The 14372-nt window shown below is 40.4% G+C and overlaps 22 non-coding genes across 22 annotated transcripts; all 22 read right to left on the reverse strand.

Annotated features, from left to right (window-relative positions):
* Positions 1-870: 870 nt before the first annotated feature.
* Positions 871-943, reverse strand: TRNAR-CCU (transfer RNA arginine (anticodon CCU)). Its single transcript has one exon. It is a non-coding gene; the product is annotated as a tRNA-Arg (tRNA).
* A 1106-nt stretch (positions 944-2049) lies between these two features.
* Positions 2050-2122, reverse strand: TRNAR-CCU (transfer RNA arginine (anticodon CCU)). The gene has a single exon. It is a non-coding gene; the product is annotated as a tRNA-Arg (tRNA).
* A 126-nt stretch (positions 2123-2248) lies between these two features.
* On the reverse strand, positions 2249-2341 carry TRNAI-UAU (transfer RNA isoleucine (anticodon UAU)). The gene is given in 2 exon segments: positions 2249-2284; positions 2304-2341. It is a non-coding gene; the product is annotated as a tRNA-Ile (tRNA).
* An 887-nt stretch (positions 2342-3228) lies between these two features.
* Positions 3229-3301, reverse strand: TRNAR-CCU (transfer RNA arginine (anticodon CCU)). Its single transcript has one exon. It is a non-coding gene; the product is annotated as a tRNA-Arg (tRNA).
* Positions 3302-3427: 126 nt separating this feature from the next.
* On the reverse strand, positions 3428-3520 carry TRNAI-UAU (transfer RNA isoleucine (anticodon UAU)). Its single transcript is given in 2 exon segments — positions 3428-3463; positions 3483-3520. It is a non-coding gene; the product is annotated as a tRNA-Ile (tRNA).
* An 884-nt stretch (positions 3521-4404) lies between these two features.
* Positions 4405-4477, reverse strand: TRNAR-CCU (transfer RNA arginine (anticodon CCU)). Its single transcript has one exon. It is a non-coding gene; the product is annotated as a tRNA-Arg (tRNA).
* Positions 4478-4603: 126 nt separating this feature from the next.
* On the reverse strand, positions 4604-4696 carry TRNAI-UAU (transfer RNA isoleucine (anticodon UAU)). Its single transcript is given in 2 exon segments — positions 4604-4639; positions 4659-4696. It is a non-coding gene; the product is annotated as a tRNA-Ile (tRNA).
* Positions 4697-5583: 887 nt separating this feature from the next.
* Positions 5584-5656, reverse strand: TRNAR-CCU (transfer RNA arginine (anticodon CCU)). Its single transcript has one exon. It is a non-coding gene; the product is annotated as a tRNA-Arg (tRNA).
* Positions 5657-5782: 126 nt separating this feature from the next.
* On the reverse strand, positions 5783-5875 carry TRNAI-UAU (transfer RNA isoleucine (anticodon UAU)). The gene is given in 2 exon segments: positions 5783-5818; positions 5838-5875. It is a non-coding gene; the product is annotated as a tRNA-Ile (tRNA).
* Positions 5876-6759: 884 nt separating this feature from the next.
* On the reverse strand, positions 6760-6832 carry TRNAR-CCU (transfer RNA arginine (anticodon CCU)). Its single transcript has one exon. It is a non-coding gene; the product is annotated as a tRNA-Arg (tRNA).
* A 126-nt stretch (positions 6833-6958) lies between these two features.
* Positions 6959-7051, reverse strand: TRNAI-UAU (transfer RNA isoleucine (anticodon UAU)). The gene is given in 2 exon segments: positions 6959-6994; positions 7014-7051. It is a non-coding gene; the product is annotated as a tRNA-Ile (tRNA).
* An 887-nt stretch (positions 7052-7938) lies between these two features.
* TRNAR-CCU (transfer RNA arginine (anticodon CCU)) lies at positions 7939-8011 on the reverse strand. The gene has a single exon. It is a non-coding gene; the product is annotated as a tRNA-Arg (tRNA).
* A 126-nt stretch (positions 8012-8137) lies between these two features.
* Positions 8138-8230, reverse strand: TRNAI-UAU (transfer RNA isoleucine (anticodon UAU)). Its single transcript is given in 2 exon segments — positions 8138-8173; positions 8193-8230. It is a non-coding gene; the product is annotated as a tRNA-Ile (tRNA).
* An 887-nt stretch (positions 8231-9117) lies between these two features.
* Positions 9118-9190, reverse strand: TRNAR-CCU (transfer RNA arginine (anticodon CCU)). Its single transcript has one exon. It is a non-coding gene; the product is annotated as a tRNA-Arg (tRNA).
* A 126-nt stretch (positions 9191-9316) lies between these two features.
* TRNAI-UAU (transfer RNA isoleucine (anticodon UAU)) lies at positions 9317-9409 on the reverse strand. The gene is given in 2 exon segments: positions 9317-9352; positions 9372-9409. It is a non-coding gene; the product is annotated as a tRNA-Ile (tRNA).
* An 887-nt stretch (positions 9410-10296) lies between these two features.
* TRNAR-CCU (transfer RNA arginine (anticodon CCU)) lies at positions 10297-10369 on the reverse strand. The gene has a single exon. It is a non-coding gene; the product is annotated as a tRNA-Arg (tRNA).
* A 126-nt stretch (positions 10370-10495) lies between these two features.
* On the reverse strand, positions 10496-10588 carry TRNAI-UAU (transfer RNA isoleucine (anticodon UAU)). The gene is given in 2 exon segments: positions 10496-10531; positions 10551-10588. It is a non-coding gene; the product is annotated as a tRNA-Ile (tRNA).
* A 1106-nt stretch (positions 10589-11694) lies between these two features.
* TRNAI-UAU (transfer RNA isoleucine (anticodon UAU)) lies at positions 11695-11787 on the reverse strand. Its single transcript is given in 2 exon segments — positions 11695-11730; positions 11750-11787. It is a non-coding gene; the product is annotated as a tRNA-Ile (tRNA).
* Positions 11788-12674: 887 nt separating this feature from the next.
* Positions 12675-12747, reverse strand: TRNAR-CCU (transfer RNA arginine (anticodon CCU)). The gene has a single exon. It is a non-coding gene; the product is annotated as a tRNA-Arg (tRNA).
* A 126-nt stretch (positions 12748-12873) lies between these two features.
* On the reverse strand, positions 12874-12966 carry TRNAI-UAU (transfer RNA isoleucine (anticodon UAU)). Its single transcript is given in 2 exon segments — positions 12874-12909; positions 12929-12966. It is a non-coding gene; the product is annotated as a tRNA-Ile (tRNA).
* An 884-nt stretch (positions 12967-13850) lies between these two features.
* TRNAR-CCU (transfer RNA arginine (anticodon CCU)) lies at positions 13851-13923 on the reverse strand. The gene has a single exon. It is a non-coding gene; the product is annotated as a tRNA-Arg (tRNA).
* A 126-nt stretch (positions 13924-14049) lies between these two features.
* TRNAI-UAU (transfer RNA isoleucine (anticodon UAU)) lies at positions 14050-14142 on the reverse strand. Its single transcript is given in 2 exon segments — positions 14050-14085; positions 14105-14142. It is a non-coding gene; the product is annotated as a tRNA-Ile (tRNA).
* Positions 14143-14372: the final 230 nt, after the last annotated feature.

A 14372-nucleotide genomic window follows, 5' to 3' on the forward strand; every position in this document is an offset into this window, starting at 1 on the left:
AAAGGATAAATTCTCCAAAAAAAAGAGACATTTGAAAGGGGATTGTTCTTCAGGAAATTAACTATTGCTTACAACAGGTTTGGGCGGGGGGTTATAATAATGTTTGACAATATGTATTCTACCATATCGCAATCTTTCTTAAAAATGAGAAATTGGTGCGCTGGGTCTTTTTAGACTCAAACATCCTGGGATTTTTTCAGGAAATGCGCTCGTACATTTGCTGCAATGAACACACGTTGACGCTATAGTTTGCATTGAAGCATCTAATGAGGGTTTGCCAAAATTCTTCTGAATTCAGGGGCAAAAGGGTCATCTGTGACATCACCTTTTGTGATTCCTAGATCCTGTATTAACAGCTGCGTACAGAGGTGTTGTCAGTCTTTGTAACCCTACCTCTGACATTAAGGTGAAACTGCTCGAGAACGACAGGATGTACGAGTCCAAAATAGCTCCAGTGGCCAGGGTGAAAATTGAAAGATTACTCATTTTGTCTTTTAATAAAGAACATGATATGGAAAACCATTGTCAAAAATGTTCCAAAAATGGTTCACTTTTTTCACTTATTCTTTTATATTTTGAGATTTGCAAACATTGTGTGGTTGAAAGCATATCCATATCTTAGAAAATATACTCTGTGGTATTCGGGGCATTAGTGAAGATGAAAACAATTAAGTTGCTAGGCTTTTCCGCCACACAAAGTCGATACTGCTGCGTGTTAACACTTGTCTCAGTACATAGAAAGGATAGCTCTAAATGGCAGAGGTTTGCAAGAACTAAGTCACGAGAAAACAAGACAATCGTCCAGTAGAACAGTTTTCACCTGCACCATCAACATTCCATGAGATGCTGTTGGAAAGGGAAATCCACAAGCACCCCAGATGGGACTCGAACCCACAATCCCTGGCGTAGGAGGCCAGTGCATTATCCATTAGGCCACTGGGGCTGGTTAGCAAAGGTAAAAAATAAAAAAAAATTTTTTTCCTCATAAGAGTGAAGCAATCGCCACCAAATAATGAACCGATTCAACTACTTCAGTAGTCAAAAATACTAAAGAAAGACAAGAAAAGAATGCTACAGGTGAGGGTCAAACTCACAACCTCGGCATTGATCAACATTTACTGCTTTATAAGGACCACGCGCTGACCGATTGCGCCAATGGAGCCATGCGGGTACGGATGGAAAGGATAAATTCCAAAAAAAAAGAGACATTTGAAATGGGATTGTTCTTCAGGAAATTAACCATTGCTTACAACAGGTTTGGGCGGGGGGGTTATAATAATGTTTGACAATATGTATTCTACCATATCGCAATCTTTCTTAAAAATGAGAAATTTGTGCGCTGGGTCTTTTTAGACTCAAACATCCTGGGATTTTTTCAGGAAATGCGCTCGTACATTTGCAGCAATGAACACACGTTGACGCTATAGTTTGCATTGAAGCATCTAATGAGGGTTTGCCAAAATTCTTCTGAATTCAGGGGCAAAAGGGTCATCTGTGACATCACCTTTTGTGATTCCTAGATCCTGTATTAACAGCTGCGTACAGAGGTGTTGTCAGTCTTTGTAACCCTACCTCTGACATTAAGGTGAAACTGCTCGAGAACGACAGGATGTACGAGTCCAAAATAGCTCCAGTGGCCAGGGTGAAAATTGAAAGATTACTCATTTTGTTTTTTAATAAAGAACATGATATGGAAAACCATTGTCAAAAATGTTCCAAAAATGGTTCACTTTTTTCACTTATTCTTTTATATTTTGAGATTTGCAAACATTGTGTGGTTGAAAGCATATCCATATCTTAGAAAATATACTCTGTGGTATTCGGGGCATTAGTGAAGATGAAAACAATTAAGATGCTAGGCTTTTCCGCCACACAAAGTCGATACAGTTGCGTGTTAACACTTCTCTCAGTACATAGAAAGGATCGCTCTAAATGGCAGAGGTTTGCAAGAACTAAGTCACGAGAAAACAAGACAATCGTCCAGTAGAAGAGTTTTCACCTGCACCCTCAACATTCCATGAGATGCTGTTGGAAAGGGAAATCCACAAGCACCCCAGACGGGACTCGAACCCACAATCCCTGGCTTAGGAGTCCAGTGCCTTATCCATTAGGCCACTGGGGCTGGTTAGCAAAGGTAAAAAATCAAAAAATTTTTTTTTCCTCATAAGAGTGAAGCAATCGCCACCAAATCATGAACCGATTCAACTACTTCAGTAGTCAAAAATACTAAAGAAAGACAAGAAAAGAATGCTCCAGGTGAGGGTCGAACTCACAACCTCGGCATTGCTCAACAGTTACTGCTTTATAAGTACCGCGCGCTGACCGATTGCGCCACTGGAGCCATGCGGGTACGGATGGAAAGGATAAATTCTCCAAAAAAAAGAGACATTTGAAAGGGGATTGTTCTTCAGGAAATTAACTATTGCTTACAACAGGTTTGGGCGGGGGGTTATAATAATGTTTGACAATATGTATTCTACCATATCGCAATCTTTCTTAAAAATGAGAAATTTGTGCGCTGGGTCTTTTTAGACTCAAACATCCTGGGATTTTTTCAGGAAATGCGCTCGTACATTTGCTGCAATGAACACACGTTGACGCTATAGTTTGCATTGAAGCATCTAATGAGGGTTTGCCAAAATTCTTCTGAATTCAGGGGCAAAAGGGTCATCTGTGACATCACCTTTTGTGATTCCTAGATCCTGTATTAACAGCTGCGTACAGAGGTGTTGTCAGTCTTTGTAACCCTACCTCTGACATTAAGGTGAAACTGCTCGAGAACGACAGGATGTACGAGTCCAAAATAGCTCCAGTGGCCAGGGTGAAAATTGAAAGATTACTCATTTTGTCTTTTAATAAAGAACATGATATGGAAAACCATTGTCAAAAATGTTCCAAAAATGGTTCACTTTTTTCACTTATTCTTTTATATTTTGAGATTTGCAAACATTGTGTGGTTGAAAGCATATCCATATCTTAGAAAATATACTCTGTGGTATTCGGGGCATTAGTGAAGATGAAAACAATTAAGTTGCTAGGCTTTTCCGCCACACAAAGTCGATACTGCTGCGTGTTAACACTTGTCTCAGTACATAGAAAGGATAGCTCTAAATGGCAGAGGTTTGCAAGAACTAAGTCACGAGAAAACAAGACAATCGTCCAGTAGAACAGTTTTCACCTGCACCATCAACATTCCATGAGATGCTGTTGGAAAGGGAAATCCACAAGCACCCCAGATGGGACTCGAACCCACAATCCCTGGCATAGGAGGCCAGTGCATTATCCATTAGGCCACTGGGGCTGGTTAGCAAAGGTAAAAAATCAAAAAAAATTTTTTTCCTCATAAGAGTGAAGCAATCGCCACCAAATAATGAACCGATTCAACTACTTCAGTAGTCAAAAATACTAAAGAAAGACAAGAAAAGAATGCTCCAGGTGAGGGTCGAACTCACAACCTCGGCATTGCTCAACAGTTACTGCTTTATAAGTACCGCGCGCTGACCGATTGCGCCACTGGAGCCATGCGGGTACGGATGGAAAGGATAAATTCTCCAAAAAAAAGAGACATTTGAAAGGGGATTGTTCTTCAGGAAATTAACTATTGCTTACAACAGGTTTGGGCGGGGGGTTATAATAATGTTTGACAATATGTATTCTACCATATCGCAATCTTTCTTAAAAATGAGAAATTTGTGCGCTGGGTCTTTTTAGACTCAAACATCCTGGGATTTTTTCAGGAAATGCGCTCGTACATTTGCTGCAATGAACACACGTTGACGCTATAGTTTGCATTGAAGCATCTAATGAGGGTTTGCCAAAATTCTTCTGAATTCAGGGGCAAAAGGGTCATCTGTGACATCACCTTTTGTGATTCCTAGATCCTGTATTAACAGCTGCGTACAGAGGTGTTGTCAGTCTTTGTAACCCTACCTCTGACATTAAGGTGAAACTGCTCGAGAACGACAGGATGTACGAGTCCAAAATAGCTCCAGTGGCCAGGATGAAAATTGAAAGATTACTCATTTTGTTTTTTAATAAAGAACATGATATGGAAAACCATTGTCAAACATGTTCCAAAAATGGTTCACTTTTTTCACTTATTCTTTTATATTTTGAGATTTGCAAACATTGTGTGGTTGAAAGCATATCCATATCTTAGAAAATATACTCTGTGGTATTCGGGGCATTAGTGAAGATGAAAACAATTAAGATGCTAGGCTTTTCCGCCACACAAAGTCGATACTGTTGCGTGTTAACACTTCTCTCAGTACATAGAAAGGATCGCTCTAAATGGCAGAGGTTTGCAAGAAGTAAGTCACGAGAAAACAAGACTGTCCAGTAGAACAGTTTTCACCTGCACCATCAACATTCCATGAGATGCTGTTGGAAATGGAAATCCACAAGCACCCCAGATGGGACTCGAACCCACAATCCCTGGCTTAGGAGGCCAGGGTCTTATCCATTAGGCCACTGGGGCTGGTTAGCAAAGGTAAGAAATCAAAAAAAATTTTTTTCCTCATAAGAGTGAAGCAATCGCCACCAAATCATGAACCGATTCAACTACTTCAGTAGTCAAAAATACTAAAGAAAGACAAGAAAAGAATGCTCCAGGTGAGGGTCGAACTCACAACCTCGGCATTGCTCAACAGTTACTGCTTTATAAGTACCGCGCGCTGACCGATTGCGCCACTGGAGCCATGCGGGTACGGATGGAAAGGATAAATTCTCCAAAAAAAAGAGACATTTGAAAGGGGATTGTTCTTCAGGAAATTAACTATTGCTTACAACAGGTTTGGGCGGGGGGTTATAATAATGTTTGACAATATGTATTCTACCATATCGCAATCTTTCTTAAAAATGAGAAATTTGTGCGCTGGGTCTTTTTAGACTCAAACATCCTGGGATTTTTTCAGGAAATGCGCTCGTACATTTGCTGCAATGAACACACGTTGACGCTATAGTTTGCATTGAAGCATCTAATGAGGGTTTGCCAAAATTCTTCTGAATTCAGGGGCAAAAGGGTCATCTGTGACATCACCTTTTGTGATTCCTAGATCCTGTATTAACAGCTGCGTACAGAGGTGTTGTCAGTCTTTGTAACCCTACCTCTGACATTAAGGTGAAACTGCTCGAGAATGACAGGATGTACGAGTCCAAAATAGCTCCAGTGGCCAGGGTGAAAATTGAAAGATTACTCATTTTGTCTTTTAATAAAGAACATGATATGGAAAACCATTGTCAAAAATGTTCCAAAAATGGTTCACTTTTTTCACTTATTCTTTTATATTTTGAGATTTGCAAACATTGTGTGGTTGAAAGCATATCCATATCTTAGAAAATATACTCTGTGGTATTCGGGGCATTAGTGAAGATGAAAACAATTAAGTTGCTAGGCTTTTCCGCCACACAAAGTCGATACTGCTGCGTGTTAACACTTGTCTCAGTACATAGAAAGGATAGCTCTAAATGGCAGAGGTTTGCAAGAACTAAGTCACGAGAAAACAAGACAATCGTCCAGTAGAACAGTTTTCACCTGCACCATCAACATTCCATGAGATGCTGTTGGAAAGGGAAATCCACAAGCACCCCAGATGGGACTCGAACCCACAATCCCTGGCGTAGGAGGCCAGTGCATTATCCATTAGGCCACTGGGGCTGGTTAGCAAAGGTAAAAAATCAAAAAAATTTTTTTTCCTCATAAGAGTGAAGCAATCGCCACCAAATAATGAACCGATTCAACTACTTCAGTAGTCAAAAATACTAAAGAAAGACAAGAAAAGAATGCTCCAGGTGAGGGTCGAACTCACAACCTCGGCATTGCTCAACAGTTACTGCTTTATAAGTACCGCGCGCTGACCGATTGCGCCACTGGAGCCATGCGGGTACGGATGGAAAGGATAAATTCTCCAAAAAAAAGAGACATTTGAAAGGGGATTGTTCTTCAGGAAATTAACTATTGCTTACAACAGGTTTGGGCGGGGGGTTATAATAATGTTTGACAATATGTATTCTACCATATCGCAATCTTTCTTAAAAATGAGAAATTGGTGCGCTGGGTCTTTTTAGACTCAAACATCCTGGGATTTTTTCAGGAAATGCGCTCGTACATTTGCTGCAATGAACACACGTTGACGCTATAGTTTGCATTGAAGCATCTAATGAGGGTTTGCCAAAATTCTTCTGAATTCAGGGGCAAAAGGGTCATCTGTGACATCACCTTTTGTGATTCCTAGATCCTGTATTAACAGCTGCGTACAGAGGTGTTGTCAGTCTTTGTAACCCTACCTCTGACATTAAGGTGAAACTGCTCGAGAACGACAGGATGTACGAGTCCAAAATAGCTCCAGTGGCCAGGATGAAAATTGAAAGATTACTCATTTTGTTTTTTAATAAAGAACATGATATGGAAAACCATTGTCAAACATGTTCCAAAAATGGTTCACTTTTTTCACTTATTCTTTTATATTTTGAGATTTGCAAACATTGTGTGGTTGAAAGCATATCCATATCTTAGAAAATATACTCTGTGGTATTCGGGGCATTAGTGAAGATGAAAACAATTAAGATGCTAGGCTTTTCCGCCACACAAAGTCGATACTGTTGCGTGTTAACACTTCTCTCAGTACATAGAAAGGATCGCTCTAAATGGCAGAGGTTTGCAAGAACTAAGTCACGAGAAAACAAGACTGTCCAGTAGAACAGTTTTCACCTGCACCATCAACATTCCATGAGATGCTGTTGGAAAGGGAAATCCACAAGCACCCCAGATGGGACTCGAACCCACAATCCCTGGCGTAGGAGGCCAGTGCATTATCCATTAGGCCACTGGGGCTGGTTAGCAAAGGTAAGAAATCAAAAAAAAATTTTTTCCTCATAAGAGTGAAGCAATCGCCACCAAATCATGAACCGATTCAACTACTTCAGTAGTCAAAAATACTAAAGAAAGACAAGAAAAGAATGCTCCAGGTGAGGGTCGAACTCACAACCTCGGCATTGCTCAACAGTTACTGCTTTATAAGTACCGCGCGCTGACCGATTGCGCCACTGGAGCCATGCGGGTACGGATGGAAAGGATAAATTCTCCAAAAAAAAGAGACATTTGAAAGGGGATTGTTCTTCAGGAAATTAACTATTGCTTACAACAGGTTTGGGCGGGGGGTTATAATAATGTTTGACAATATGTATTCTACCATATCGCAATCTTTCTTAAAAATGAGAAATTTGTGCGCTGGGTCTTTTTAGACTCAAACATCCTGGGATTTTTTCAGGAAATGCGCTCGTACATTTGCTGCAATGAACACACGTTGACGCTATAGTTTGCATTGAAGCATCTAATGAGGGTTTGCCAAAATTCTTCTGAATTCAGGGGCAAAAGGGTCATCTGTGACATCACCTTTTGTGATTCCTAGATCCTGTATTAACAGCTGCGTACAGAGGTGTTGTCAGTCTTTGTAACCCTACCTCTGACATTAAGGTGAAACTGCTCGAGAATGACAGGATGTACGAGTCCAAAATAGCTCCAGTGGCCAGGGTGAAAATTGAAAGATTACTCATTTTGTCTTTTAATAAAGAACATGATATGGAAAACCATTGTCAAAAATGTTCCAAAAATGGTTCACTTTTTTCACTTATTCTTTTATATTTTGAGATTTGCAAACATTGTGTGGTTGAAAGCATATCCATATCTTAGAAAATATACTCTGTGGTATTCGGGGCATTAGTGAAGATGAAAACAATTAAGTTGCTAGGCTTTTCCGCCACACAAAGTCGATACTGCTGCGTGTTAACACTTGTCTCAGTACATAGAAAGGATAGCTCTAAATGGCAGAGGTTTGCAAGAACTAAGTCACGAGAAAACAAGACAATCGTCCAGTAGAACAGTTTTCACCTGCACCATCAACATTCCATGAGATGCTGTTGGAAAGGGAAATCCACAAGCACCCCAGATGGGACTCGAACCCACAATCCCTGGCGTAGGAGGCCAGTGCATTATCCATTAGGCCACTGGGGCTGGTTAGCAAAGGTAAAAAATCAAAAAAAATTTTTTTCCTCATAAGAGTGAAGCAATCGCCACCAAATAATGAACCGATTCAACTACTTCAGTAGTCAAAAATACTAAAGAAAGACAAGAAAAGAATGCTCCAGGTGAGGGTCGAACTCACAACCTCGGCATTGCTCAACAGTTACTACTTTATAAGTACCGCGCGCTGACCGATTGCGCCACTGGAGCCATGCGGGTACGGATGGAAAGGATAAATTCTCCAAAAAAAAGAGACATTTGAAAGGGGATTATTCTTCAGGAAATTAACTATTGCTTACAACAGGTTTGGGCGGGGGGTTATAATAATGTTTGACAATATGTATTCTACCATATCGCAATCTTTCTTAAAAATGAGAAATTGGTGCGCTGGGTCTTTTTAGACTCAAACATCCTGGGATTTTTTCAGGAAATGCGCTCGTACATTTGCTGCAATGAACACACGTTGACGCTATAGTTTGCATTGAAGCATCTAATGAGGGTTTGCCAAAATTCTTCTGAATTCAGGGGCAAAAGGTTCATCTGTGACATCACCTTTTGTGATTCCTAGATCCTGTATTAACAGCTGCGTACAGAGGTGTTGTCAGTCTTTGTAACCCTACCTCTGACATTAAGGTGAAACTGCTCGAGAACGACAGGATGTACGAGTCCAAAATAGCTCCAGTGGCCAGGGTGAAAATTGAAAGATTACTCATTTTGTCTTTTAATAAAGAACATGATATGGAAAACCATTGTCAAAAATGTTCCAAAAATGGTTCACTTTTTTCACTTATTCTTTTATATTTTGAGATTTGCAAACATTGTGTGGTTGAAAGCATATCCATATCTTAGAAAATATACTCTGTGGTATTCGGGGCATTAGTGAAGATGAAAACAATTAAGTTGCTAGGCTTTTCCGCCACACAAAGTCGATACTGCTGCGTGTTAACACTTGTCTCAGTACATAGAAAGGATAGCTCTAAATGGCAGAGGTTTGCAAGAACTAAGTCACGAGAAAACAAGACAATCGTCCAGTAGAACAGTTTTCACCTGCACCATCAACATTCCATGAGATGCTGTTTCAAAGGGAAATCCACAACCACCCCAGATGGGACTCGAACCCACAATCCCTGGCGTAGGAGGCCAGTGCATTATCCATTAGGCCACTGGGGCTGGTTAGCAAAGGTAAAAAATCAAAAAAAATTTTTTTCCTCATAAGAGTGAAGCAATCGCCACCAAATAATGAACCGATTCAACTACTTCAGTAGTCAAAAATACTAAAGAAAGACAAGAAAAGAATGCTCCAGGTGAGGGTCGAACTCACAACCTCGGCATTGCTCAACAGTTACTGCTTTATAAGTACCGCGCGCTGACCGATTGCGCCACTGGAGCCATGCGGGTACGGATGGAAAGGATAAATTCTCCAAAAAAAAGAGACATTTGAAAGGGGATTGTTCTTCAGGAAATTAACTATTGCTTACAACAGGTTTGGGCGGGGGGTTATAATAATGTTTGACAATATGTATTCTACCATATCGCAATCTTTCTTAAAAATGAGAAATTGGTGCGCTGGGTCTTTTTAGACTCAAACATCCTGGGATTTTTTCAGGAAATGCGCTCGTACATTTGCTGCAATGAACACACGTTGACGCTATAGTTTGCATTGAAGCATCTAATGAGGGTTTGCCAAAATTCTTCTGAATTCAGGGGCAAAAGGGTCATCTGTGACATCACCTTTTGTGATTCCTAGATCCTGTATTAACAGCTGCGTACAGAGGTGTTGTCAGTCTTTGTAACCCTACCTCTGACATTAAGGTGAAACTGCTCGAGAACGACAGGATGTACGAGTCCAAAATAGCTCCAGTGGCCAGGATGAAAATTGAAAGATTACTCATTTTGTTTTTTAATAAAGAACATGATATGGAAAACCATTGTCAAACATGTTCCAAAAATGGTTCACTTTTTTCACTTATTCTTTTATATTTTGAGATTTGCAAACATTGTGTGGTTGAAAGCATATCCATATCTTAGAAAATATACTCTGTGGTATTCGGGGCATTAGTGAAGATGAAAACAATTAAGATGCTAGGCTTTTCCGCCACACAAAGTCGATACTGTTGCGTGTTAACACTTCTCTCAGTACATAGAAAGGATCGCTCTAAATGGCAGAGGTTTGCAAGAACTAAGTCACGAGAAAACAAGACAATCGTCCAGTAGAACAGTTTTCACCTGCACCATCAACATTCCATGAGATGCTGTTGGAAAGGGAAATCCACAAGCACCCCAGATGGGACTCGAACCCACAATCCCTGGCTTAGGAGGCCAGTGCCTTATCCATTAGGCCACTGGGGCTGGTTAGCAAAGGTAAGAAATCAAAAAAAATTTTTTTCCTCATAAGAGTGAAGCAATCGCCACGAAATAATGAACCGATTCAACTACTTCAGTAGTCAAAAATACTAAAGAAAGACAAGAAATGAATGCTCCAGGTGAGGGTCGAACTCACAACCTCAGCATTGCTCAACAGTTACTGCTTTATAAGTACCGCGCGCTGACCAATTGCGCCACTGGAGCCATGCGGGTACGGATGGAAAGGATAAATTCTCCAAAAAAAAGAGACATTTGAAAGGGGATTGTTCTTCAGGAAATTAACTATTGCTTACAACAGGTTTGGGCGGGGGGTTATAATAATGTTTGACAATATGTATTCTACCATATCGCAATCTTTCTTAAAAATGAGAAATTTGTGCGCTGGGTCTTTTTAGACTCAAACATCCTGGGATTTTTTCAGGAAATGCGCTCGTACATTTGCTGCAATGAACACACGTTGACGCTATAGTTTGCATTGAATCATCTAATGAGGGTTTGCCAAAATTCTTCTGAATTCAGGGGCAAAAGGGTCATCTGTGACATCACCTTTTGTGATTCCTAGATCCTGTATTAACAGCTGCGTACAGAGGTGTTGTCAGTCTTTGTAACCCTACCTCTGACATTAAGGTGAAACTGCTCGAGAACGACAGGATGTACGAGTCCAAAATAGCTCCAGTGGCCAGGGTGAAAATTGAAAGATTACTCATTTTGTTTTTTAATAAAGAACATGATATGGAAAACCATTGTCAAAAATGTTCCAAAAATGGTTCACTTTTTTCACTTATTCTTTTATATTTTGAGATTTGCAAACATTGTGTGGTTGAAAGCATATCCATATCTTAGAAAATATACTCTGTGGTATTCGGGGCATTAGTGAAGATGAAAACAATTAAGATGCTAGGCTTTTCCGCCACACAAAGTCGATACTGTTGCGTGTTAACACTTCTCTCAGTACATAGAAAGGATGGCTCTAAATGGCAGAGGTTTGCAAGAACTAAGTCACGAGAAAACAAGACAATCGTCCAGTAGAACAGTTTTCATATGCACCATCAACATTCCATGAGATGCTGTTGGAAAGGGAAATCCTCAAGCACCCCAGACGGGACTCGAACCCAAAATCCCTGGCTTAGGAGGCCAGTGCCTTATCCATTAGGCCACTGCCTTATCCATTAGGCCACTGGGGCTGGTTAGCAACGGTAAAAAATCAAAAAAATTTTTTTTCCTCATAAGAGTGAAGCAATCGCCACCAAATCATGAACCGATTCAACTACTTCAGTAGTCAAAAATACTAAAGAAAGACAAGAAAAGAATGCTCCAGGTGAGGGTCTAACTCACAACCTCGGCATTGCTCAACAGTTACTGCTTTATAAGTACCGCGCGCTGACCGATTGCGCCACTGGAGCCATGCGGGTACGGATGGAAAGGATAAATTCTCCAAAAAAAAGAGACATTTGAAAGGGGATTGTTCTTCAGGAAATTAACTATTGCTTACAACAGGTTTGGGCGGGGGGTTATAATAATGTTTGACAATATGTATTCTACCATATCGCAATCTTTCTTAAAAATGAGAAATTTGTGCGCTGGGTCTTTTTAGACTCAAACATCCTGGGATTTTTTCAGGAAATGCGCTCGTACATTTGCTGCAATGAACACACGTTGACGCTATAGTTTGCATTGAAGCATCCAATGAGGGTTTGCCAAAATTCTTCTGAATTCAGGGGCAAAAGGGTCATCTGTGACATCACCTTTTGTGATTCCTAGATCCTGTATTAACAGCTGCGTACAGAGGTGTTGTCAGTCTTTGTAACCCTACCTCTGACATTAAGGTGAAACTGCTCGAGAACGACAGGATGTACGAGTCCAAAATAGCTCCAGTGGCCAGGGTGAAAATTGAAAGATTACTCATTTTGTTTTTTAATAAAGAACATGATATGGAAAACCATTGTCAAAAATGTTCCAAAAATGGTTCACTTTTTTCACTTATTCTTTTATATTTTGAGATTTGCAAACATTGTGTGGTTGAAAGCATATCCATATCTTAGAAAATATACTCTGTTGTATTCGGGGCATTAGTGAAGATGAAAACAATTAAGATGCTAGGCTTTTCCGCCACACAAAGTCGATACTGTTGCGTGTTAACACTTCTCTCAGTACATAGAAAGGATCGCTCTAAATGGCAGAGGTTTGCAAGAACTAAGTCACGAGAAAACAAGACAATCGTCCAGTAGAACAGTTTTCACCTGCACCATCAACATTCCATGAGATGCTGTTGGAAAGGGAAATCCACAAGCACCCCAGACGGGACTCGAACCCACAATCCCTGGCTTAGGAGGCCAGTGCCTTATCCATTAGGCCACTGGGGCTGGTTAGCAAAGGTAAGAAATCAAAAAAAATTTTTTTCCTCATAAGAGTGAAGCAATCGCCACCAAATCATGAACCGATTCAACTACTTCAGTAGTCAAAAATACTAAAGAAAGACAAGAAAAGAATGCTCCAGGTGAGGGTCGAACTCACAACCTCGGCATTGCTCAACAGTTACTGCTTTATAAGTACCGCGCGCTGACCGATTGCGCCACTGGAGCCATGCGGGTATGGATGGAAAGGATAAATTCTCCAAAAAAAAGAGACATTTGAAAGGGGATTGTTCTTCAGGAAATTAACTATTGCTTACAACAGGTTTGGGCGGGGGGTTATAATAATGTTTGACAATATGTATTCTACCATATCGCAATCTTTCTTAAAAATGAGAAATTTGTGCGCTGGGTCTTTTTAGACTCAAACATCCTGGGATTTTTTCAGGAAATGCGCTCGTACATTTGCTGCAATGAACACACGTTGACGCTATAGTTTGCATTGAAGCATCTAATGAGGGTTTGCCAAAATTCTTCTGAATTCAGGGGCAAAAGGGTCATCTGTGACATCACCTTTTGTGATTCCTAGATCCTGTATTAACAGCTGCGTACAGAGGTGTTGTCAGTCTTTGTAACCCTATCTCTGAAATTAAGGTGAAACTGCTCGAGAACGACAGGATGTACGAGTCCAAAATAGCTCCAGTGGCCAGGGTGAAAATTGAAAGATTACTTATTTTGTCTTTTAATAAAGAACATGATATGGAAAACCATTGTCAAAAATGTTCCAAAAATGGTTCACTTTTTTCACTTATTCTTTTATATTTTGAGATTTGCAAACATTGAGTGGTTGAAAGCACATCCATATCTTAGAAAATATACTCTGTGGTATTCGGGGCATTAGTGAAGATGAAAACAATTAAGATGCTAGGCTTTTCCGCCACACAAAGTCGATACTGTTGCGTGTTAACACTTCTCTCAGTACATAGAAAGGATCGCTCTAAATGGCAGAGGTTTGCAAGAACTAAGTCACGAGAAAAGAAGACTGTCCAGTAGAACAGTTTTCACCTGCACCATCAACATTCCATGAGATGCTGTTGGAAAGGGAAATCCACAAGCACCCCAGATGGGACTCGAACCCACAATCCCTGGCTTAGGAGGCCAGGGCCTTATCCATTAGGCCACTGGGGCTGGTTAGCAAAGGTAAGAAATCAAAAAAAAATTTTTTCCTCATAAGAGTGAAGCAATCGCCACCAAATCATGAACCGATTCAACTACTTCAGTAGTCAAAAATACTAAAGAAAGACAAGAAAAGAATGCTCCAGGTGAGGGTCGAACTCACAACCTCGGCATTGCTCAACAGTTACTGCTTTATAAGTACCGCGCGCTGACCGATTGCGCCACTGGAGCCATGCGGGTACGGATGGAAAGGATAAATTCTCCAAAAAAAAGAGACATTTGAAAGGGGATTGTTCTTCAGGAAATTAACTATTGCTTACAACAGGTTTGGGCGGGGGGTTATAATAATGTTTGACAATATGTATTCTACCATATCGCAATCTTTCTTAAAAATGAGAAATTTGTGCGCTGGGTCTTTTTAGACTCAAACATCCTGGGATTTTTTCAGGAAATGCGCTCGT

Source organism: Dendrobates tinctorius, unplaced genomic scaffold (assembly GCF_039654945.1).
Source record: "Dendrobates tinctorius isolate UK_male_01 unplaced genomic scaffold, ASM3965494v1 ptg000272l, whole genome shotgun sequence".
Lineage (NCBI taxonomy): Eukaryota > Metazoa > Chordata > Amphibia > Anura > Dendrobatidae > Dendrobates > Dendrobates tinctorius.